General features: G+C 38.2%; 1 pseudogene; it reads left to right on the top strand.

Annotated features, from left to right (window-relative positions):
• Positions 1-8,633: 8,633 nt before the first annotated feature.
• Positions 8,634-9,266, top strand: LOC115296907 (annotated as a pseudogene).
• The last annotated feature ends 12,279 nt before the right edge of the window (positions 9,267-21,545 follow it).

The raw sequence follows: 21,545 nt of genomic DNA, 5'->3' as shown, positions 1-21,545 counted from the left end.
GAATAAAGAAACAAAAAAGATATCTTTTATGTTGTGGATATATTTAAGAATATTGATTCTCTATTACTCAAGAGTCCTAACCATATAACCAATGGAACGATAATAAGCGATTCAGTGTTTTGACCAAAGAGGTAGCTACTTTGGTCAATGAAATGCTTATGAAGTCTTAACAAAGAAGCATTAGTGCTGGTAAGTTCCTAATTCAGTTAAACATTGTTCTCTCTGGTCTGGAAGTGACAGCATACCATTTACTGAAATTTTTCTAATGACATATTTAGGAAATCTGTCTAAAAGCCCCCAAAGCAGAATATATCAATGCATCCATTTAATTTTAAAATACTAATATAATTGAACAAAAATATTATCCTAGAAAAATACAAATTACCCTTGGAAAACAAGTTGAGACTGAAACAAAAATATTTTCTACAATAATGAGAATGAAAATGTCTAGAAAGTATTAGCATTACAGTCTTGGGAAATAACAATCAACAATTTTTATGGTAAATAAAGTTATTAAAAATAAATTACCTCCACAAATGCATTTGGCAAATGGTGAAAAGCTGAAAACGTCTCCTCTAAGATCAGAACAAGACAGGGATGTCCACTTTCACCACTTCTGTTCAACATAGTACTGGAAATGCTAGCCAGAGCAATTCAGCAAGAAAAAAAAATTGGAAAGGAAGAAGTGAAACTATCCCTATAACATTGTACAATACAATGATGCAAAATCAATACACAAAAATCTACAGTTATTCTGTACACTAATAATCATAATTTTTTTTAATTTTTTAATGTTTATTTTTGAAAGAGAGAGAGAGAGAGCATGAGTAGGGAAGGGCAGAGAGATAGGGAGACACAGAATCTGAAGACAGGCTCCAGGATTGGATCTATCAGCAGCAGTAGGGCTCCAACTCACAAACTGTAAGATCATGACCTGAGCTGAAGTCAGACACTTAACCAACTGAGCCACCCAGGCACCCAGAAAAAGAAATTTTAAAAAACAAGTTCATTAAAATGAATCAAATGTGAAGGAATAAATTTGACCAAGAAGGTGAAAGACTTGTATGCTAAAAACTTTAAGACACTGATGAAAGAAATTGTAGAGAACATGAATAAATGGAAAACTATTCCATGCTCAAGGATTAGAAGAATTAATATTGTTAAAATGTCCATACTACCCAAAACAGTCTATAGATTCAAGAGAATCCCTATCAAAATTCCAATGCCATTTTTCACAGAAATAGAAAAAATCCTGTAGGGAACCACAGAAGACCCCAAACTAATTTGAGAGAAGAACAAAAATATAAGCATTGTAAGCCTTGTTTTCAAAATATATTACAAAGCTGTAGTAATCAAAAGAGTGTTACTAGAATAAAAATAGACACATATCCCTAGGATATGCAAATCAAATAGAGCTACATGTCTTATATAATAAAAAAAATCATTGAGTATAAAATAATAATGCCTGGGAATGTCTCTGTAGGGTGAACACACAATGATTTTACATTAGAAACAATAGAATTAGCAAAGCTATAAGAATGTAAAAAAATGTATTTGAAATTCTGCTACTGGTTTATATTTGAGTATGTTTTTCTATTTGTTCTTGTCTAATGATGTTGGTAATAAGCTTTTCAAACAATCTTACAAGAATTTGAAGTACTATATTCAAATTGCTTTGACTTTTATTATGTTTGTATTATGATATGCCAGCTGGCACATGAGAGGAAGACCACTTAACATCCATTTAGACCAAGAAGGTTTTTCCATTACCAAACTTAAAATGATAAAACAATCATAGAAAGTTTGTTATTGTTTGTTTATTTTTTGAAAGAGAGAGAGTGAACAATTGGGGAATGGGGCAGAGGGAGGAAGAGAGAATCCTAAGAAGGATCCATGCCCCAATGAGGGGCCCAATGTGGGGCTCAATCCCATAACCCTGGGATCATGAGGGAGCCAAAAGCAAGAGTTAGATGTTTAACCAACTGAAACACCCAGGAGCCCCAAAACGTTCTTTATTAAAAAAAGTAGTCAACCAGGTATTATTCTGATATCAAACCAAACCTACAGGACTGAGGTTTTGGGGTTTTCCCCCCTTCTTACTGGGTTTGCATTGTTAGAATACTTCTCAAATAATTGACAAAAGTCTACTCAATTAATAGGCCGTGTCAAAGTCAGTCTCCTAGGATCAACTCAGCCACAGCAGTGAATGAGCTGTAGTAATTTAGAATTAAGTATTTGGGAGTGCTGGAGGGGCTCAATTGGTTGAGCACCCACTCTTGGTGTCAGCTCAGGTCATGATCTCATGATTTGTGGGTTCAATTCCTGGGCCTGGCTTCACGCTGACAGCTGGAGCCTGTTTAGAATTCTTTCTGTCTCTCTATCTCTGTCTCTCTTTCTCTGGCCTGCTTGCACACATGCACTTTCTCTCTCTCTCAAAATAAATGAATTTAAAAAGTTAAAAATATATAGAATTAAGTATTTGGAATAAATACTTTTCTGTTGGTTTTCAATGATGTACTGTCAAAACCTACACTGTTATTTTCCCCACTTAGTCTAATATAAGGATATTTAGAGATAAATTGAAACATATAGGTAGAATCTTATGCTCTCTCAAAAAAGCTCAAAAAAACAAAAATTAGTGTCATCAAAACCAATAGGTTGAAATAGTCTTTTTTTCTAAGTTACAAAAAAATTAAAAGGCCAAGTTCACTAGAAGAGATTCCATGATAAATTCAGTAGAATATTATTCAACATAAATCAGTACAAAGCCTTGAGGACAAAGGAAACTTCTTTTTTTTCATTTCTGTTTCTGATAGGCATAAAATGGGGCAATCCATAAATATTGGGTAAGAAAAGGAAAGGGAAAAAATCATGGAGAAGAAAGGAAAAAAGAGTGGGAAAGGAGAAGGAAAGGGAGAGAGACAGAAACCACACTAAAGGCTTAAATCTGTGATTAGCTCAATGGCTTAGGTTCTCCAGAAAGCAGATGCTGAGTCAAGGACTGAGTGCTTCTAGTTTACTTGGGAGGGGCTAAGATACCTACAATGGATGGCGGAGTGGTACAGGAAAGTAGGAAAAGCAAACAATAAAATATGTATTATTTATTTTTAAGCTTTATTTTATTTATTTTTGAGAGAGAAAGAGTGAAAGAACATATGTGCACAGGAATGGGGAACTGAGAGAGGGAGAGAGAGAATCCCAAGCAGGCTCAGAGCTGTCAGTGGACAGCCCAATGTGGGGCTCGAGCTCACAAACCATGAGATCTTGACCTGAGCTGAAACCAAAAGCTGGACGCTCAAGGGGCTGAGCCATCCAGGTGCCCCAGGTCTTATTAATTCTTTATATGAGCCACACGAATACATTGTTGTCAAAGCTGAATTTTCTGCTAGCTTGAAAGCACTGTATTAAATGTCACAGAAATTCAAAATAATTACATACATATATAGGTACACTATTTTCATTGTTGGTTATTTGTAATCATTTCTAACCCCAGTCAGTAAAATTACCTTCAGGTGAAGTTTAACTTAACGATTCTTAAGGCATTCAGTAAATGCCTTTATGAGCAAAGCACAGGACTATGCTTTGTGACATTAAGAAGGAATCATAGTGATTGCTGTCCAGAAATTTATGACCTAGAAAGGACATATGATAAATGTGTAGAAAACTTAAGATTGCCAAGTGCCATCACAGAAAATAAGCTATGGAATAAATATGTAGAAAACTTAAGATTGCCAAGTGCCATCACAGAAAATAAGCTATGGAAAGTCAGAGAGGGGATAGTTCATTTTGTGTGAGGGACGATAAGACTTCATGGATCACAGGCGTTTGAACAAAGCTTTAAAGCACTTCCAGGATTGAGATGTGTAGAGGGGATAAGAGCATTCCGTCCAAACCAAACAGCACAAACACTTGGTGGCAAGATCACTTGAATGATTTACAGATATGAACACAGAGTTCAAAGTGGCCAGGGCACAGAATATACACAAGTGAAAGAAAATGAAAGTCAGAAACAGGTTTGTAAAAGGTAGGGAAAGGGCTAGCACCGCACTAACAGGGTAGCTATTAGCCACATGTGACACTGAGCCCTTGAAATATAGCCAGAAACATATTTCAAAGACCTAATAGAAAAAAAGAATATACAATATTAATAATTTTTATATTGACATGTTGAAATAATATTTTAAAATACTGGGTTAAAGTAGATTTCTTCCTATTTTTTAAAGTGGCTATGATAATTTTAAATTAAATTTGTGGTACAAGTTGTATTCCATTCTAGAACAATAGTTAGAGTGTTTGTACTTTTTCTTTAGAAAGTTGGGGGCCTTAGGGTAAAGAATGAATTGCTGAGTGACATAATTATCTGCTTTACTATGGTTACTTTTGATAAAGGGGAGAGAGTACAGCAGAAAGAAGGCAGAAAAACATACACGATGTAAGGAGGCCAGTGTCAGTGGATGTGCAGAAAAGGAGACAGATGCAGATGATGTTGGGAAGGTGGAATTGGCAGTATTTGGCAGTAAGTCAGAAGTCAGGTGTAGGCAAAGGGTAGAAGTCAAGCACAATGCCAAGTTAGTGGAAGATGTGATTGAAATAAGCACAATGATGTTTAACAACGACACCCAGAGGGAATTGGTTAAAAGAAAAAAGAAAGGTGGGTCCAGCTTGGTGCAGGTTGAGTTTCAAGTCCACAGAACACATAGGTAGAGTAGATGAGGAGACAGAAATGTGTGAGAACCGATGCTCCTACAATTTGGGAGATTTTCAAAGACCATAAGGAGAAAAAAAATACAAACACACACGCTAACAGATTTTTTTACATTGCAGTTTTTACTCAAGAAGCAAACTCTTTTGTTCCTCTAGATCAGGCATAAAGACCACAGTTTTATGCGCTATCAAAAACACTGTATCAAATTGTCAAATATCATCAGAAAATGGTGTCTTTAATAGGAAGTTCAAGCTATGGAAAAGCAGAAAATAAGAGAAAACTCCATTTACCTCTGATTTATTGTGCTCCACTAAGGGTCAGGCTAGGTACAGCGTGCTGGAGAAGTGGACATGAGTGAGGCATCACTCTGTCCTGAGGGCATTCATAATCACACAGTTTTTTCCTCAGGTAAAGTGAAAATGTTAGAGAATGATGGAGCTGCTACCAAAATTTGTCAAATCTTTAAGCTGTAAAGATTACAACACGTAGCAGAAACAAAACCTGAGGCACAATGGGGCAGTTTCAAGAATGGCAGTGTTTCCTTTTCGTTTTGTTACTGGTTTTAGTACAATACTAGCTTTAATACTTTTTAGCATTCTGTATCTCTAAGCTTATTTTTTTATGTTGATATTCAGGAATCATGTCTTTCCAGGGGAGACAAAGCCTGTTTTGTGCTTTATGTGAAGTCATGTCTCTAATTTTAAAATATCATTTCCATGATCAAAGATACCCACAGGAACCACCTTACAGCTAAGAAGACTACATCTTGCCAACTAGAATAAAAAGTATCCATTCTAGTGAGGCAGATGAGAACACCACATCCAATTCCCAAAGCATTAACTGGAATTATATCATGGTCCAGATGCAGCTGGCGGGGCTTGGTTGGTGACTCTCTAACAACCGTAAACAACAATCCGATGTTTGGGGGCAGGGGGTACAAAGACACTGAAGCCTTGAAGAATCATTATATTCTCATGAAAGTCTGACCTCTGAGGGAAAGGAATAAAGAATACAACCATTTTTCAAACAGAGAGATAGCAAAGAATGGCCACAGTTTAAGAAACTGAATAGCTATAAACAAACTGTAATCATGTCTGACAAAGTGTGTTAAGTCCTGCACAATATTAGGGTTGAGTTCTGTCATTTCCATTGACTGAGGGTGAACTCACAGTTTTTCCAGATCTATATTGGTGGTTCTGGCAGAATACGCTGTAAAATTCCTTAAGAAAAAAAGATGCAAGTCTGAAAAAAAAGACGAAGTGTGGTAATATCTTACTACTGACAAATTGTACACTCACTTTAACGCACAACCCTTCCAAAAAAGGAAAAGATAGATACAGGTTCAAGGTCATGCTTTATGAGAATCCCGATGATACATTCTAGGATATAGTTATGGGATTGGGGAGAGAACTGATGGCAAGTCTTTATGCTTATAATTAACCCTAAAAGAAGAAAATATGATTGAACGATCATTCTAATAACATAAGAATAAGTGATGATACAGTGACAGATCAGACAAAGGAGTTCTTTCTCAGAAGAAAAATATTACTGCAATTTTCATTTTAATTTGAGTTGAACTATTCTTTGGTAAAACTCTATAGATCCTTAAAGAATATTAATTCAAATATTCTAAGCTGTCAGTGAAAATACACTGTAACTTTTTTCTTCTTTTTCTGTACTTCAGAAGTCCTGATGGTAGAATGAAGATGTAGCCCCCATTACAGAAAATGGCATTTTATGTGACCCTTATGATGATTATGGAAAATCAAGGCATTGATCTTATCCTCATTCCACATTTAAATGATGGCATGGTCACTGCTCCTTTCTCTTTGTAACATTTGTTTAAGTTCAATTACTGAACAATTAGAAAGCCATCTTGTTACATTAAATGCAAGACGTTAATTTAAAAAGAAGTAAAATGTCTATATGCCATGCTTCCTAAATACTAGTTAGGAGAAAGTCACCCTAGAACAAGGAGAATTTTAAATTTTTAATGTTAAAATATCTTGTATTTTGGAGGGAGATTGCTAACCTTTAGTGATCTCTTATTAAATGCCAACCCTGGATGAAGTGATGTACCTAGATTATGTCATTTAATTCTCATTCTATGACATGAGATCCTAAAACAGGAATGCGAGGGATTGACTACTAGAATGTGGAGACCCAAGCAAGTCTGCCCCCCTCCCCACAGTGACCACCTTCCCACCCCACCAATGCATGTCCTCCACCCCCACCCACATTGCTGTTCCTCTATCTTCTGAAGTTGGCTTGATTGGCTGCTACAACACAGACTACAATTGCCCTGGCACACAGGTTAAAGGGGCAATAGTAAACATGTGTCTTAGAGACTCCCATGGGAAAGTACTGATTCCATATTTATTAAAGTACAAAATAACACGTTTAGTATTTTTCTTTGCCATAGCTAATAGTTTTCTATATGAACAAGAAGCAGGGATGGTAAAAATGTAGCAGAAATGTTCTACTAAGATAGTGAGGGAATCCCATGCTGCAGTTATCTGCAAAGTCAGTAAAGGCAAGAAGGAATATTGAGTTCTCGAGGAAAGCTGAGTTAGAAATTTTGGTTACAAGTTATAGAGACCAAGCTGAGATAGTTTAAGCAAAAGGGGGAGTGAGAGGATACTGAAGATTCTTAGGAAATATAAGAACAAGTTGAGCACAGTAGGCTTGGAAAGCTCAGAATGAGAAAAGTTCTGATTATTAGTGTCCCTTAAAAATTCTTCTAGTGATAGCCAATAATCACAATAAAATATGCTCAAACATCATTAATCATTAATCATTAAGGAAATGGAAATCAAGCCCACAGAGAGATACAACTTCACATCCATTAGGACAATGGCTACTATAAAGGCAAGAAGGAAGAGAGAAAGAAAGAAAATAACGAGTATTGGTGAGGATGTAAAGAAATGGGAACCCTTGTACATTGCTGGTGGAGATATAAAATGGTGCAGCTGCTGTGGAAAACAGTATGTCAGTTGCTCAAAATATTAGAGAAAATTACCATAAGATCTAGTGATCCTACTCTGGAATTGAAATATATATGTAAAATAATTGAAAGCAGGGAGGCTCATGTTCATAGCAATAGCCAAAAAGGTAGAAGCACCCTAGATGTTCATCAATAGATGAACAAACGAAATATGATATATATATAAAATGGAACACAATTCAGACTTAAAAAAGAATAAAATTCTGAAACATGCTACAACATGGTTGAACCCTGAAGACTTTATGCTGAGTGAAATAAGCCAATCACAGAAAGACAAATATTGCATGACTCCACTTATATGTGGTATGTAGTCAACTTCATAGAAACAGAAAGTGAAATAGTGGTTGCCAGGGGCTGGGGAGTAAAGGAGTGGAAGATTTTGTTTAATGGGTACAGAGCTTCATTTGAGGAAGATGAAAAAGTTCGGGAGATAGATAGTGATAATGGTTGCACAAGAAAAGTAAACATAGGAAACAGACAGAGACAGTTCTCAAAGAAAGAGGGAGCCCAGAAGTGTCCACTCTAAGAGGCAACTTTCAGCAGACATGCAGACAAATGGTGTTTTTCACACTTCTACATGGTTTAAATTATTCTAACCACCTTGACTGAACATTTGTAGATCGATTCACATTTCAGTGTCACTTAATTGCTGAAACTATTTGAACTATCTCCATGAATATCTTTCATGTCCCTGAATACTTGGAGTGATACCTTGAAAAAATTATTTAGTCATCTTTACCAATGTGAATGTTGAATTAATAGAAAAGATTTGGCTGTTACACACACTAGAGTATTTTTTCTTTTTTTTGTTTTAGATTTCAGAAGTATCAAGCCAAACGGATACATTACTTAGTGCTTTTAGGTAACTAGCAAAAACAACAACAACAGAATGAACGCAAACTTCGTACCTTTTATGAAAAGCGAATGGCCACAGAAGTTGCTGCTGATGCCTTAGGGGAAGAAAGAAAGGGTTACGTGGTCAGAATCAGTGGTGGCAATGACAAACAAGGCTTTCCCATGAAGCAGGGTGTCTTGACCCATGGCCGTGTCTGCCTGCTGCTGAGTAAGGGGCATTCCTGCTACCGTCCACGGAGGACTGGAGAAAGAAAGCACAAATCTGTCCGGTGTTGCATTGTGGATGCCAATCTCAGTGTTCTCAACTTGGTCATCGTCAAAAAAGGGGAAAAGGATATTCCTGGACTCACTGATACTACTGTGCCTTGTCACCTGGGGCCCCAAAGAGCTAGCAGAATACACAAGCTTTTCAGCCTCTCAAAGGAAGATGATGTCCACCAGTGTGTTGTGAGAAAGCCCCTAAACAAAGAAGGTAAAAAACCTCGAACCAAAGCACCCAAGATTCAGCGTTTTGTTACTCCATGTGTCCTCCAACACAAATGTTGGTGCATTGCTTTGAAGAAGCAGCGCACAAAGAAAAACAAGGAAGAGGCTGCAGAATATGCTATGCTTTTGGCCAAAAGAATGAAGGAGGCCAAAGAAAAATGCCAAGAACAGATTGCCAAGAGACGGAGGCTGTCTTCTCTGAGAGCTTCTACCTGAAGCTCTGAGTCTAGTCAAAAATGAGATTGTTGTAAGAGGAACAAATAAATAAGATCAGACATCAAAAAACAAAAAAAAAAACCCCACCAAAACCTTATATCCACACTCTCTCGGTTTGGAATCCATCTCTGACATGACATAACTGAATCTTGCACTGCCTCAGTGTCCTTATTTGGAAAATAAGGATGATGATGACGGTGGTGGTGGTGGTGGTGGTGGTGGGTAGTGTGGTGATGATACCCCTACTTTATAAGTTTGTTGTGAAAACTTAACATATATAAATGTTCGTAACGGTGGCTGACACATAAAAAGTTATATAAAAGTATTCCCATTGTATGGGACACGTGGGTGGCTCAGTCGGTTGAGTTCAACTCAGGCCATGATTTCACAGTTTGTGAGTTCAAGCCACACATTGGTCTCACTGCTGTCAGCATGGAGCCCGCTTTGGATCTTATGTTCCCCTCTCTCTCTGTCCCTCCCCTGCTCGCTCTGTCTCTCTCACAAATAAACATTAAAACAATTTTTTTCAGTGTCCCCGTCTGAAAAAAGTCATCTTCCAGTGACTGCAGTTTTTTAAAATATAATTTATTGTCAAACTGGCTTCCATACAATGCCCAGTGCTCATCCCAACAAGTGCCCTCCTTAATGCCCATCACCCAATTTCACCTCTCCCCCACCCCCTCATCCACCCTCAGTTTGTTCTCTGTATTTAAGAGTCTCTTACGGTTTGCCTCCCTCCCTTTCTTTTTGTAACTATTTTTTTTCCCCTTCCTTTCCTCCATGGTCTTCTGCTAAGTTTATCAAGATCCACATATGAATAAAAACACATGGTATCTGTCTTATTTCACTTAGCATAATACCCTCGAGTTCCATCCATGTTGCTACAAATGGCAAGATTTCATTCTTTTTGATTGCTGAGTAATACTCCATTGTATATATAAATCACATCTTCTTTATCCATTCATCAGTTGTTGGACATTTAGCTCTTTCCATGATTTGGCTATTGTTAAAAGTGTTGCTATGAACATTGGGGTACATGTGCCCCTATGCGTCAGCACTTCTGTATCCCTTGGGTAAATTCCAAGCAGTGCTATTTCTGGGTCATAAGAGAGTTCTATTATTAATTTTTTGAGGAACCTCCATACTACAGATGTTAAAGTCTGCAAGTAATATTAACAGGCAGAGGGAAAAAAAGGTAACTGATTTTATTACTTCAGGTTGACACTCATTTTTCATGTCACATCACATTATTTAGAAACACGCATGCCCCTCATTCTCTAACAGAGTCGTATGGCATCAGCCCAGCACCCCTCCTTTCCCTGACTTGCCACGCTGCTTCATGTAATAGATTTGAGGACTCTCTTCCTGGTGCTTCTAGTTGCATTCAACAGCTTCTTTAAATACTGTACAACTACATATGAATAAGTACATAATTATGTTAGAATGACATAACAATGTGAGTAAACCTAGAGAAATTAAGTAACTACACAAAGCAAATAAAGTCATTGCTCCCAAACTAATACTTGGGTCAAAAAGAAGCAGGATTGCTGCAATTGCAGCAGGATTCTTATAAAATTACTTTATTCAGCACTAAAATCTTTTCTTTAACATACAGTATGTTTAAAACAACATTCTGCTAATGAATCATATTTCCTGGTTTTTAAATTTTTTATTACTATTTTAGTCAATGTTTTCATCTATCCTAAATGTCAATGTCCTTGTAATTTTTAAACTAGAAATCATCAGAACATAAAATGAAGTATATTCAACAACACATCAGAGGAGAACAAACTTGTTTGAAAACAAATATGAAAAATAAGTGAATTGAACAATCCCTATCAAAATAACACCAACATTCTTCACAGAATTAGGACAAACAATATTAAAATTTGTATGGAGCCAGAAAAGACCCTGAATAGCCAAACCAATCTTGAAAAAGAAAACCAAAGCTGAAGGCATCATAATCCTGGACTTCGAACTGTATTAGCAAGCTGTAATTATCAAGACAGCATGGTACTGGCACAAAAACAGACACTCAAGTCAATGGAACAGAATAGGGAACCTAGAAATGAACCCACAAACATATAACCATCTCATCTTTGACAAGGCAGGAAAGAATATCCAATGGGATAAAGACAGTCTCTTCAGCAATGGTACTGGGAAGTCTGAACAGCAACATGCAGAAAAACCTGGGTCACTTTCTTACACCATACACACCATACACAAAAATAAATTCAAATGGACAAAAGACCTAAACGTAAGACAGGAAGCCATCATAATCCTAGAGGAAAAAGTGGAAAAAACCTCTTTGACCTCAGCCGCAGCAACTTCTTACTCATCATGTCACTGGAGGCCAGGGAAAGAAAAGCAAAAATGAACATGGTTCTCATCTGGGAGAGGAACAACCTACTAATGGGTATTCGAAAACATCATGGGAAGCTGGCTTGTCACAATGACTGTGGGTGCCATTGGCAGGTAGGAGGTGGAGTCCAGAGATTCTAACCTCTTTGCAATACGGAGAGAGATAGGAAAGATAATTATAAAACAGTCCAGCACAATAAAGAACTTTTCCATCCTAAATGCAAACAGCAGTTCATCAAGAATTATTGGAAGCAGAATTAGGGTGGAGGGATAAAGGAAACAAAGCAAGCAAATCTGAACAAGAAAATCAGAAAGGCAGCGGCAGGACTTGGGTTTCTTTGATAGTGCTCAGGAGGTCTCTGCTGAGAGCAGGGAAGAAACTGTTTCAAAAATTGACCCAGGCTAAAAATGCCTAAAAATGCCTGAATCAGAGCTTCTGGGGGATATGTACAAGATGCAGAAGAGACTGCAAGTTCTTTTTGTAGTAAAAACAAGTATGGAATTATTATAAAGTAGGATGCAAAATTTCTTTAAATTAAGAGATTCAAAGAAGTCCCATGTTTGTGGTAAGCACCTGGGGCATGATCCCAGAACTCCCTATAAACCCCACACACACACCCTTTACCCCCTGCCCTCATACTGTCAGTGGGTGGTACTTTGGTGGAAATACTACCTGAGGTCCTGAGCTGTGAATAGTTCATCAGAGATGAATAGCAGTACTAAGTCTGGAATACTGCGGGGGTAGTACCAGGGTAGGAACAAGAAAAAAATAGAGCATCTAAATGAAGGTGAACATGTTTATGAGAGTCCAGCAAAAACAAACTTCAATTACAAAATACAAAAAGTATGCAAAGTGGCAACATTAAGGCCTTGGTTATTTCACTTACTAAATATATACTGAACATTTCTATATGTATCAGGCATTGTGCTAGGCCCAAAGGATAGAGATAAACAAATGACATGACTTGACCCTGATGAATCTTATAATCTAACAGAGAAGACATTAAACAAATAAACAATAATGGGAACTCACAGAACACTTAGAAGATAGCAAGAGGGTCTATTTTATTTTATTTTATTTTATTTTTTAATGTTTATATATTTTTGAGGAAGAGAGACAATGAGAGCCAAAGAGGGGCAGAGAGAGAGAGAGGAAGACACAGAATCCAAAAACAGGCTCCATCTCTGAGCTATCAGCACAAAGTCCGACGCAGGGCTCAAACTCACGAATCATGAGATCATGACCAGAGCCAATGTCGAACGCTTAACTGACTGAGCCACCCAGGAGCCCAAGGGGGTTTATTTTAGATTGAAGTGTAAAGGAGAACTTCCCTAAAGAAGTGATATCGTCCAAGGTCCTGAACAAACAATAGGCATTAGGTGATCTTTACAGAAATACTTTCAGGAAGAGACCTCAGCCTCTACCCAGGTCCAAAGCAGGATTGAACCTAGCACATTCCTTAGAGCTGTAACAAGGGAAGGAAGTGCATCTAAATGAAGGTGAACATGTCTTGGTGCTGTCTTGGTGAGCTCGGAGGAAAGACGGGAGATAAGGTTGAGGAGAGGCTCGGGACAGACTCCTTCAGCTTCCCACAGGAATTTGGGTTTCACTCTCCTCAAACCAGGAAACTACTGGAGGGCTTTAATCAGACATGAGCCAAGTTTTATCTTAAGATCACTGGTGACAATGTGGAGAAGAATTGGAGAGGGACAAGAAAAGGGGCAGAGAGACCTTTGGAAAAACTAGCAAAATGGTCAAGGTGAGAAATGATAGTGGCTGACAGCAAAAGAAATAGGAAATATAGATGGATGTGAAGCACAGAGTCAAAGGATTTGGTGATGAATTGGATGTAGAGAGTGACAAGGTGAGTGACAAGGATGATTCACAGTTGTGAGCAATTGTAAGGGTGACAGAGGCTGCCATATTCCAAAGTGGGTAAACTGGAGGAACAAGAGTTTCAGGGAATTCAAGGACTCAGTTTTGGACATGTTCACCACAAATGTCTGAGAGCCACTAGAATGGAGACGTTTTATGTTTGATAATCTCCAATTCAGAAGTGAGCTCTAGGTCAGGGTGTGAATTTGGGAGTTGCAGGCACCAATAAAAAGTATCTAAAGAGTAGCCATTATTATGGTCACCCAGGAAAACCATCTTTGTCTCAGTCCATGAAGATAATTTATTAAATTCCCTGAATTAGAGTAAACATGATCCCCTTGGAAAATAATGTTATTTCCAATACCTTTCCATTGTATTTTAGTTGGTAACCATTTTTTCTGGTCTTTGTTCTAACAAGCTAACATGCAAAAGAAAACAAGCCAAAAAAAAAAAAAAAAAAGACCTTAAGTGTTATGGCTCTATGTGTTTTACATTTAGATGAACTATTTAGCAATAATTGCAGGGTTTCAGGATTCGGCAATAATTGTATTTTGCTCAAGCGCTTTTCATCTTATTCAGGAGTCCAGTAAAATGGTCACTAACAAATGTTTATCAGAAGTTTACTGTGAATCCATAACACAGAGTATGTTGGTATGGGAGGCATTTACGGTCTACTTGCACATCTACATTTCCATGACTGAAATCCTGCTGGCCCCATCATCACCCACAGGTAAAATTCAAACCCTCGGCTGCATCTTTTTCTGGTCCCTCTCTTGCCACACCCACATAACGTGGCATGATTTAGCAGTAAGTTCTTACTCTGCTTCCTACTATTCTGCCTTTGCCCAGGCAACTCCTATGCCTGGGCAAAATGAAACTGCAGTTTCTTTTTCAAAACTCATTAAGAATTTCAAGACAGTGACAACATAGCATTAAACCAAGTACAGGGTCCCTCTGAGGCCGTATGCAATTGCACAGGTTGCAGACGCCTGAAGCCAGCCCTGGCCTCAGTCTCCTGCCCTTGGGGATAATAACAGTATATACCTCATAGGGCCTGTGTGGGGATTAAATGAGGCAATAATGTAAAACAAATATATAGTGCATGATACAGAGTAAATATTATGTGAGTGTGAGCTATATAGATGCACACAACAGAAAATACTCTATGGGACTCTGGAGTCATTTTTTGAGTTAGAAAGAATGTTGTCTTCCAAATCTTAATTTTATGACATAAGCATAACAAGAAAAGAATACAAGAAAAGTCCTCATCGTTTACATCTTTTATTCCTTACCTTCTTTTCATTCAAATCTTCCCTTAGTACAACTGAACACCCATCCCTTCCAAATCATTTCCTCTATGGATAATTCAGGAGAAGGGAAAGGTGTACGAGGTAGAGCTTCTCTAGGAATTTGTGGAAACAATGACTGCATAAGAACCTCTAGTCAAACCTCATTCTTGGAAAGTTCAGTAAGGAAAACTCTTTGAGAAAAGAGTACTGGAGAGCAACCCAGACCTAGTATATGGAATCTTCCCACCTCTGTCAACTCGAAGGAGAAGAATCAAAAGATGGAAAATCTGGAACAGTGAGGTATGGCCTCTTACACCATTTTTGTGCCTAGCTTGTCCTCTTTACTTTGTGGAGGAGCAAGGACTTGAACCCAGAATAAGAATATTAGAATTCATCATATCTAAACTGATTTTTAAAAAATATTTTCTATCTGAATCTGACACTTGAGTACTTTGGAAAAATAAGAGAATTTAAACAGAACGACTAGGTTGCTAAAGAAGGAAAGTGACTGGAGTCTTATCACTGAAAGTCTCTAATTTCTTTGGAAACAGCAAATGGTTTCAAATGTTCTGTCAGTGTATCTTAAAAAGTAACAACATCTCTTGCAGATGTTAGATAAGGGGTAGTAATAGATATTTTCCCTTTCCCAGACATTTTTAAAAATATCCTAAAAAGGTAGGAAAATGACCAAAAAATAGCGATCATCATCATCATCACAGTAACAGTGATTTTCTTCTGAGGAGCTTAAAGTTCTTGTAAATATCATTTTATAATGAAAAGAAGGCAAATGGACTATTGAATTACTAGCATTACTATCATTATTTGGATAATGTAATGCATCAGTAGTGAATTTTAAAATAGTTGAGAAAAATCAAACATCTAAAATATAAAAAGGCAAAGTTATTTCTCCTATTTTGACCACTGAACTTCGTTTTCGCTATAAAAATACCTGGGTGACTGAATTCTGATATCTCATAATGTAAATTATACCAGTGTGAGCTTAAGACAACATAACAATTTAGAAGATGAGTGGCTAAATAGGAAATGTCACACTAATCTACTAGTCTGGACACTCAATGTTCATGACTCACAATTGGAGCAGCTATTTCAGTATTGGCATCTGTGACAAGTCCCATACCAGTTCTCCAGGCAAATTAGATTCTTTGGGAATAAACACTTAGACAGCAGAGCAATTTTTATTAGTCAGTTCTTATTAGACAGTGATTAGTCCATCTCTCTGGGTGTTGAAGTCATTTAGTGAATAGATGGCAATGATGTCGTCTGTCTGAAGCTGTTAGCACATTATCACTAATATTTGTCAACTAAGTATTTGATTCTTCAAATGTATAGCTTTAGTAAAATTATTTGAAAGTGAGACAGACATGATTATGCAACCAGTATAACTGAGTGTTAAATATCTGTTCCTCTAAAGAGGCAAAATAGCTTTTTGGAAAGGAGTTCTGCTGGACAGGGACTTTGGAATCAGATAGGATTGCATGCCATTTCTGTCCCACTACTTAATAGCTGTGTGAACGTGGCCAAGCTAACTTTTCAAACCCTCCATCTTCTTCACCATAAAGTTGTCATAATAACAGTTCCTACTTCATGGATTGCTCTAAAAAGTCAAGAAATAATCTATGAAAAATGCTCAATAAGCTTCAATAAGTTTCATTACTTATACATTAAAACACATTTAATAATATATTAGAAAGAACAGTGTCTAATATGACATGGGATAGCAATAGGTTTAATATAACCTCAAAGATCACTATTATCAGAGTTACCAGAGCAGTAGTTTCTGAGGGGACTCTGAAGATTTCACTCAGGAGTTCTGAGGTGTTACTTGGAGTAGAGAAGGCATGAAATGGGGGTTTATGGGGAGGGGTGATGGACTGTGTCCATAAGAAATGAGAGGACCAAAATAGGCTGACATCTAAAGATGCTGTTCTCCTTAGGTTCACCAGAGCATCTCAGTGTCGTTTAACACCTTTGATTCCTCACTTTCTCTTATGCTCACATCCAATCCATCAGCTAATTGTCAGAGTGACCTTCAAAATAAATCTAAACTTTGACCATGTCAGACTACCTCTAACTCCACCACTCTAATCTACACGACCATCATTTTCTGCTGTTTTCTCTTCAACTCCCAGCTCTCCTACAAATCTTCCCTCAACACCACAGCCATAGTGATCCTGTTGAATTCTGCCTCTGATCTTGTCATTCTTGTACTCAAACCATTCCAGTGGCTCCCCAAAATCATTTCCTTGGATCTGTAGGATCACCCCTACATCTCCAATATCATTCCCTACCGACCACACTCCTCCTTTACCTGCTCAGCAAGGATGCTGTTCCTCCAACATATCAAACAGTCTTTTCTTAGGATCTTTGTACTCACGATGCCACTGCCTAGATCACTCTTCTGGGTGGCATCCACACAGACACTTCCTCCAGATGTCCCTTCAGATGACTTTACCAGGACTGCCTTCTCTTACCCTCCTCCATAAACTAGCTTCTCCATCACCACCACTTTCTTTCCCTTCATCTGTGCCTATCACCACCACCAGCCACTTCTATTATTCACTGTTTATCATCTGATCCCCCACTAAAATTTAAATTCCATATGAAGAGAAGGTTATTGTTTTATTTTGTTCATTTTTGTATCCCAGTATACCATAGGTGCTTAACTTTATAATTGATTAGCAGAATGCAGAATAAAGCAGTATCCTGGTAGGCTCTTAGGAAATAAGACAGTGGTGCAACTCACTTAGAATGGAAATCCAAGAAGAGAACCTGTTCAGAGGCATATTAGGTCTCTATTGCTGCTTAGAAAATTACCCCAAAAGGCAGCAACTTAAAACAGCAAGCACAGAGTTACAGAGACATGTGAGCAAATTAGCTCAATGGTTCTGGCATAGGTTGTCTACCTATCGCAACCAAGCAATCATCTTAGGGACCTAGTGTGACTAAAGAATCCACTTCTGAGTTTGCTCATGTGGTTGTTAGCAGGCCTTCATTCCTCCTTAGTTGGTGTCTGGAGGTTTCAGTTCCTTGTAACATAAGCCTCTCCATAGGACTACTCACAAGCTAGCAGCTTGCTTGCCCTCACTGCCCATCCCTTCAGTGAGATATGCAAAAGAGAGAAAGCATAAGCAAGAGAAAGTTTTCAGAATAGAAGCTGCAGAATTTTCTAACCCAATATCCAGAAGTGATATGCCATTACTTCTGCCATATGGTATTGGTTCACACAGATCAACCCTGGCACATGGTGGGACGGGCCCACACAACTGAGAGAATCCCAGATAGTAGGGATCACTGGGGCCGGCTGGGAAGCTGGCCAGTGCAGAGGACAAACTGTGAGTTCAGTAAAGGACAGGACTTTGAAAGGCTTTCAGATATTTAAGGGGAAATGTCAGGGCGACAGTGGTGGGGGAAGTTCTAGCAAATGAGGACAGGTCAAGGGAATCAAGATAACATCCTAATTTAAGTGTGCTTCTATGATAGTCACAGCTTGTGATTCAAATTATTATCCTGAAATCTCAAAAAAAAATTGAGATCAAAGTTGATCTACTTTCACTTCATTTTGTACCACTAATCTTGTTATTTCTGATGGATGAACTTTGAAGTATGTTTATACTTATTAAAATTTAGGAAAATCTTCTATTCCACACCTAGTAACTGTATAATCACATTATACTAATATTAATTCATTCTAGTAAAAGCACTTAATGGATTAACAAATATCTATAAAGAATAAAATTAGAGGGGCACCTGCATGGCTCAGTTGGTTAAGTGCTCAACTCTTGAATTCAGCTCATGTCATGATTTCATAGTTTGTGAGATCAAACCCCATGTTGGGTTCTGCACTGACAACTCAGAGCCTGCCTGGGATTCTCTCTCTTCCTTTCTCTGCCTCTCCCCTGCTCTCCCCTGCTCTCCCCTGCTCTCCCCTGCTCTCCCCCGCGCTCCCCTGCTCTCCCCTGCTCTCCCCTGCTCTCCCCTGCTCTCCCTCTCAACATAAATAAATAAACTTAAAAATATTATAAAAAGAGAATAAAATTAGAATACATAAAATCCATTTTACATTTATCCTGTATCATTCTGAAGTCTGAGATCACCAGGCAAAAACAAAAGCATTTCCCTACCTGACTCAGATCTCCTCTATTACCTTTCATTTCAGAATAAAAAGAACAATTCCTCCAATTGTGCCCTTGATGCCACCTGGCCCACCCTCTCTGAGAACGTGCTCAGGAGTGATCTCCCCATTCATCACTTCTCTAAATACATGTTCTCATAGGATTGTTCCCCTCAACTCATAAACAAATACACACCCTCTTCTTAAACAACCTTTCTGAACCTTTTCCAGCTACAATCTTATCTGCTTTCATCCTTTCTCTGCCAAACTTTACAAAGAAAATACACCAGCAACTTCTCATGTTTTCCCTTCCATTTACTGAAATCCGCATCCATGCTTATCTACTGTACTGAAACCTCTCTCCTAAGGCCTCCGTGAACTCCTACCCATCAAATCCATTGCTTTTTCTCACTTTAATCTTTCTCTGCAGCACTCAATTGTGTCAGAAGACTTCTTGTATCAAATCCTCACTTCAAGTTTTACCGTAGGCTCTCCTGTTCCCATCCTCCGTCTCTCTTCTGTGTCCAGGGCTACTCTGTCTCATGGCACCAACCTAAATATAGGTTTCTTCCAAGGACTGATCCATTGATCTCTTCTTTCATGTTTCCTCCTCTGCCAGTTTCCCCCAGGCTCATGATTTCAAATACCACCTGTATGCTGATGAGTTTTACTTATCTATTTATAGCTCTAATTTATCTCTCAAGCTCAGTCCCACATTTTAAAGCTATTATCCCACATTTTTGACTGAACTCAATGTATTTCCTCTGTCATGGGACACCATCCTCCTGACACCCTAGGCTGAAAACATTTACACACTGTTAGCACTTCACTTTTCTTTGACTGCCAATAGGTAGTCATAATTCATTCATCCTTCATAAGAGCTGTAATATCCATTACTTCTTTATTCTCACCACCACGATCTAATCTTAGGCCTTCGTGATTTTTCATCTGCAACACTGGCAGTGTCTCCAAATTTCCCCCATATTCTGTTTCATACATGGTGACAGAACTTTCTAAAACATTTCTAGGAGGACTTACAAAACAAAGTCCAAACTCCTTATTCTGACATGCTATTCTCTCCATAGAGTGGTCTGGACTTAGAAGTCATACTGCTTACCAAACTCACAAAAATATTCCAGCCATCTTGATTCAGTTTCTGCTTTTGAGCGAACTCAATAATTTAAGGCTCAATACTAATATCTGAAACAGCAAAATTAGTTGTTTGGCCTCTGATTAATGATTACATTTTTATCTGTTACAGAAAGAAAAATATTCACACGTTTTATAGAGGAAAGGAAGGCTATCCCAACAGACACAGGGACAACTGCAGTGGGGTTTTGCTGTAAGGGAGAGATTTTGTACTCGATTCTGAACACAACAAGGGAAAGTGAGAATTTATAGCCAAGGAGCAGCGTGGAAGTCAGCTGATGCAAAATTACTAATAGGAAACATAAGGAGTAAAGGGGGATTCTAGTTAAAATGACTTAATAGGATTTTTGCTGAAGACAGGCCAGGGTGATCAAACATCATCCAGGGGATGGTAGAAGATGAGGAACCAGTCTGGAGAATGTGGAGATCAGGTATTAAGGGTGGAGATTCTAGCTAAACTGACATAGCAGGATTCTTTCTAAAACTTGATAATGCAGGGGCGCCTAGGTGGCTCAGTCGGTTAAGCATCCGACTCTTATTTTCGACTCAGGTCACAATTTCATGGTTTATGAAATTGAGCCCCACATCAGGCTCCATTCTAACAGTGAGGAGCTTGCTTGGGATTCTCTGTCTCCCTCTCCTTCTGACCCTCCCCCACTTGCACTGTCTCTATCTCTCTCAAAATAAATAAACTTGAAAAAAATTTAATAAATATAAGGCACCTGAGTGCTCAGTCGCTTAACTGTCCAACTCTTGATTTCAGCTCAGATCATGATTTCACAGTTCATGGGTTCAAGTCCTATATCAGGCTCCGCACTAACACTGCGGAGCCTGCTTGGGATTTTCTGTCTCCTTCTCTCTGCTCCTCTCCTGCGTGCAAGCTCGCTCTCTCTCTCTCTCTCTCTCTCTCTCTCTCTCTCTCTCTCAAAGTAAATAAATGAACATTTTAAAAAATTAAAATAAATAAATAAATAAAGGTGCACCTGGGTGCTGATAGCTCAGAGCCTGGAGCCTGCTTCAGATTCTGTGTCTCCCTCACTCTGGTCCTCCCCTGCTCTCTCTGTCTCTCTCTGTGTCTCTCTCTCAAAAAAAAATAAACATAAAAAGAGTTCATTCAAAAAAGAGTACAGTTATCTTGATGAGTACTGAGTAATACATGGAATTGCTGAATCACTGTATTGTACAGTTAATTCTAATATAACACTGTACATTAACTGCACTGGGATAAAAAATGAAAAAAGAAAATCAGATTCTATGTGAGAAGAGTTCAAAGAAACCTGAGTTCTGTTCAAATACTAACAACCTAAACAAATGATCCCCAAGTCACATTTTTCTGAAGAATAAGAAATGGCTTTCAGTGAAGGATTTCTCATCAGCACATTTAATTATTCGTTATCTCCAAGAGGACTGGCTTTTCATCATTCAGTCAAATGCAGAGTTTTACTCTGTGGCTTTGCCTAGTTAGAATGGTA

The sequence above is a fragment of the Suricata suricatta genome, chromosome 7, assembly GCF_006229205.1.
Source record: "Suricata suricatta isolate VVHF042 chromosome 7, meerkat_22Aug2017_6uvM2_HiC, whole genome shotgun sequence".
Taxonomy (NCBI): Eukaryota; Metazoa; Chordata; class Mammalia; order Carnivora; family Herpestidae; genus Suricata; species Suricata suricatta.
The sequence above is the reverse complement of the archived record's forward strand: the minus strand, read 5'-3'. Positions and strand labels throughout refer to the sequence as shown.